This window comes from Oncorhynchus masou, chromosome 5 (genome assembly GCF_036934945.1).
Source record: "Oncorhynchus masou masou isolate Uvic2021 chromosome 5, UVic_Omas_1.1, whole genome shotgun sequence".
Taxonomy (NCBI): Eukaryota; Metazoa; Chordata; class Actinopteri; order Salmoniformes; family Salmonidae; genus Oncorhynchus; species Oncorhynchus masou.
This window is the reverse complement of record NC_088216.1, coordinates 26,971,695-26,976,640: the sequence shown is the minus strand read 5'-3', so window position 1 is coordinate 26,976,640 and position 4,946 is coordinate 26,971,695.

The window sequence follows — 4,946 nt, the reverse complement described above, 5'->3', positions numbered from 1 at the left end:
CAGAATTTATTTCCAGTCAAAGGTCCTCTTGCAATTACGTTAGGGAGGTCCCCCTAGATTTGACGCCAAATCCACATTACCATTAAATGGTGGTTTTATTGCAATTATATGTACATGCATTACATTTTTTTTGTGCTGTGCTGTGCTGTGCTTATGACCTGTACTTCAACTATGTTTGGAACCCAATATGCCAACCATATACAGTCAAACACCCTTTGTCTGGTTATATACACTGCTCAAAAAAATAAAGGGAACACTAAAATAACACATCCTAGATCTGAATTAATTAAATATTCTTATTAAATACTTTTTTCTTTACATAGTTGAATGTGCTGACAACAAAATCACACAAAAATGATCAATGGAAATCAAATTTATCAACCCATGGAAGTCTGGATTTGGAGTCACACTCAAAATTAAAGTGGAAAACCACACTACAGGCTGATCCAACTTTGATATAATGTCCTTAAAACAAGTCAAAATGAGGCTCAGTAGTGTGTGTGGCCTCCACGTGCCTGTATGACCTCCCTACAACGCCTGGAAAATATGAACACAACATGCAACAATTTTAAAAGGAAATCAGTCAATTGAAATGCAATAGTTGCAAATCTATGGATTTCACATGACTTGGTCACAAATACCATTAAAAAAAGGTAGGGAGTGTCGTGTCTTTGGCATCATTAAACTGATTAATCATGTAACTGTAATTGACTAGGAAGTCGGGGCACCAAGGAAAATATTCAGATTAAAGATATAATTTTTCTAATATAACTTTTCAGATATTTTCATATCTGATCAATAGTCTGATTAATGAATTCTTTCCCTCATGTTAGTCTCATTCCAAACGTCGTAAACGTAACCAACGTAAATTGTTGGTTATCTGCACGAACCCAGTCTTCATTCACTATGAGTCATCCATACATCAATTGTCTTATATCATTTATTTACTAAGTAATTCACAGAAATGCATAAACAAACAGTAGATAGTTACAGTCGTATGAAAAAGTTTGGGCACCCCTGACAATTTATAAACAGCAATTTCATTTTGATCTATCAAATAACTGATAGACACTAATATTTCAGTAGTGAAATGAGGTTTATTGTATTAACAGAAAATGTGCAATATGCATCAAAACGAAATTAGACAGGTGCATAAATTTGGGCACCCCAATAGAAAAATCACATCAATATTTGGTAGAGCCTCCTTTTGCCAAAATAACAGCCTCTGGACGCTTCCCATAGCCTCTAATGAGTGTCTGGATTCTGGATGAAGGTATTTTGGACCATTCCTCCTTACAAAACATCTCCAGTCCAGTAAGGTTTGATGGTTGCCGAGCATGGACAGCCCGCTTCAAATCATCCCACAGATTCTCAATGATATTCAGGTCTGGGGACTGGGATGGCCATTCCAGAACATTGTACTTGATCCTCTGCATAAATGCCCGGATAGATTTTGAGCAGTGTTTTGGGTCGTTGTCTTGTTGAAATATCCAGCCCCGGTGGATAGAGGAATCCATGTGACCCTCAACTTGAACAAGATTCCCAGTACTGGCACTGGCCACACAGCCCCACAGCATGATGGAACCTCCACCAAATTTTACTGTGGGTACCAAGTGTTTTTCTTGGAACACTGTGTTCTTCTGCCGCCATACATAACATCCCTTGTTATGACCAAATAACTCAATCTTTGTTTCATCAGTCCACAGCACCTTATTCCAAAATGAAGCTGGCTTGTCGAAATGTGTGTTTGCATACCTCAAGCGACTCTGTGGCGTGTGTGTAGAAAAGGCTTGTTCCGCATCACTCTTCCAAACAGCTTCTCCTTGTGCAAAGTGCGCTGAATTGTTGAACGATGCACAGTGACACCATCTGCAGCAAGATGATGTTTTAGGTCTTTGGAGGTGGTCTGTGGGCTGTTTTTGACCGTTCTCACCATCCTTCGCCTTTGCCTCTCCAATATTTTACTTGGTCTGCCACTTCTGGCCTTAACAAGAACTGTGCCCGTAGTCTTCCATTTCCTCACTATGTTCCTCACAGTGGACACTGACAGCTTAAATCTCTGCGATAGCTTTTTGTAGCCTTCCTCTAAACCATAAGGTTGAACAATCTTTGTTTTCAGGTCATTTGAGAGTTGTTTTGAGGCCCCCATGTTGCCACTCTTCAGAGAAGAGTCAAAGAGAACAACAACTTGCAATTGGCCACCTTAAATATCTTTTCTCATGATTGGATGCACTTGTCTATGAAGTTCAAGGCTTAATGAGCTCACCAAACCAATTGTGTGTTCCAATTAATCAGTGCTAAGTAGTTACAGGTATTCAAATCAACAGAATGACAAGGGTGCCCACATTTTTGCATAGCTTATTTTTCACATCTGATTTAATTTCACACAACTTAATATTGCTACACTAAAAATCTTTGTCTGGACAATACCCCAGTACTCAGCTTTTATTAGAAAATGAATGGCATGCCACTGTGATCATTTTCTGTGACGACAGAGTAAATTATTATGCAGCCTCAGAGGGGTGCCCAAACTTTTTCATACGACTGTACAAGGAAATTATAACGGAGTTTCCCTAGTAGGATAAACCGGTATCGCGGCTTGGTGTACAAAAGGGAAGTGGGGGTCGACTGAGATAAGACAACACACAGTTGATAAGTATAACAATTGAAATGCTAATCCTTCGCACATGAACGCTCACTCTTTCGCGAATAATTGCAATCAATATATATATACGCTCAGTGTGTCGTCGGGATCCCTGTTGAAAAGTTTGTTTCTGATGGAGAGTCTGTCTGTCCGCTCTCTCTGTCGTGGTTAGAATGGGTACTTCAGAGTGACATTCATTCATGTCGTTATAGAATAGCGGTTTCGGCGGTTGTCGGTCTTCGCGTTCAATGATACCGAATTCCTAGCTGCAGACTAGTAATTAATATCAAAGACTTGTTCTTATTCTGTCGGTATCGATAGTCTAAGAGTTTAACCACGTGGGATGGTTAAAAGATTCAGCAATCGTCTCAAACCTTGGCCCTCTCATTATCGAGGTAAACTGGTCTGCAACCTTTGTCCTCTCGTAATTGAGAGAAACATGGTCTGTTGAGAAATTCTCAAGGTGGGGGTTTTATTCGGAAGAGCAGAAAAAGGCTGTGTTCATGGGGGTGTGCCAGTGACTTAAGTGAAACTTTACACAGAAAGGTCGCAGCAGCCTGAGTGTAGGAGACAGAGAGAGGGGGATGAGCTTGCTCTACCCAAAGAGGGCAACGTCATGACAGGAGTATCAGTATCTGTGTGACCACACATCTCCTTCGCATAGAGTTGATCAGGCTGTTGCTTGTAAGCATGTGGAATGATGTCCCACGCCTCTTCAATGGCTTTGTGAAGTTACTGGATATTGTCGGGAACTGGTACACGCTGTCGTACACGTCAATCCAGAGCACCCCAAAACATGTTCAATGGGTGACATGTCTGAGTATGCAGGTCATTTCAGCTTCCAGGAATTGTGTACAGATCCTTGCGACATGGCTCTGCGTTATCATGCTGAAACGTGAGGTGATGGTGGAGGATGAATGGCACGACAGTGGACCTCAGGATCTTGTCACGGTATCTTTGTGCATTCAAATTTCCATCAATAAAATGCAATTGTTTTCTCTGTTCGTAGCTTATGCCTGCCTATTACATAACCCCACCGCCACGTTGACATGAGCAAACTGCTAGCCTAGACAATGCCCTACACGCTGACTGCCATCTGCCCGGTACATTTGAAGCCAGGATTCATCCATGAAGAGTATACTTCTCCAGCATGCGGCCATCGAAGCTGAGCATTGGCCCACAAGTCGGTTACGACGCCAAACCGCAGTCATGCCAAGAACCTGGTGAGGACGAGCACGCAAATGAGCTTCCCTGAGACAGTTTCTGCAGAAATTCTGACAGTTTGTGCAGTACCATGGTAGACCCTCATACTTCAAGGATAAAAACCATGGTACATTTCCATGGTATAAGTGAAAGTACCATAGTAGTACCATGATATAAATGAAAGAACCGAAGGGTATTATAAGAAACTGTTTATTTGTTAATCATTATTTATTTCAAATAATCCCTTTAACAGTTACTTTAGTTAAGAACTTGGATATGGTAACACATTCAAGCAAAATTTTGTATAAAATTAAGCTCTATATGCTTTATTCCATGTGAAGCTGTATAGTGGATATGTGACTACTTTTTGAAACTGGATATGTTGATCTAGTGCAGGACTCTCGACCAAGCTACCCGCCTGTAGGTTTTCCCCAGTTGTAAATAACTGATTGAGCTTATCAACTAGCTAATTAGAATCAGGTGCACTAGATTAGGGTTGGAGTGAAAACCTACAGGACTGTAGCTCTCCAGGAACAGGGTTGGAGAGCCTTGATCTAGTGGATATTTTGTATGTTGTAAAATGATACACTTGCAAGTGTTGCAGAAAAAGAGGAAACTCAGAACTCAGCTGTGGAGTCATTACTGATTGTGATGTAATTATTAAAATATCTTGGTCTTGACTGTCTTTTTACCTACTAAGATTCCTCTTGAAAAACCCAGTGCAGTCAAAAACGTGATTTTCCTGTGTTATATCTCCACACTGACGTTGGAATAATACAGTGAAATTGCAAATATGATAATGCCCTTTTAGTGTAAGAGCTGTTTGAAAAGACCGCCTAAAATTGCAACCTGTTTTGGTGAGATGGAGTTTTGGTCTGCCCGGTGACGTCACCAGGTGGTTAAATTAGTTAATAGACCAACAAGAAAGAGAGTTCTAAACATTTACTTTTCAGTTGCCCTCTCCACACTCCCAGACGGTCCTAGCAAAATTATTGCTTGATTATTGCTCTTTGCTAAGATGTTTCTTTACCATTTTAATTGAAAACAATCACAGTAAGGTACTTAAATTGTTACCCCAAAATTATTTGATAGAGATAAA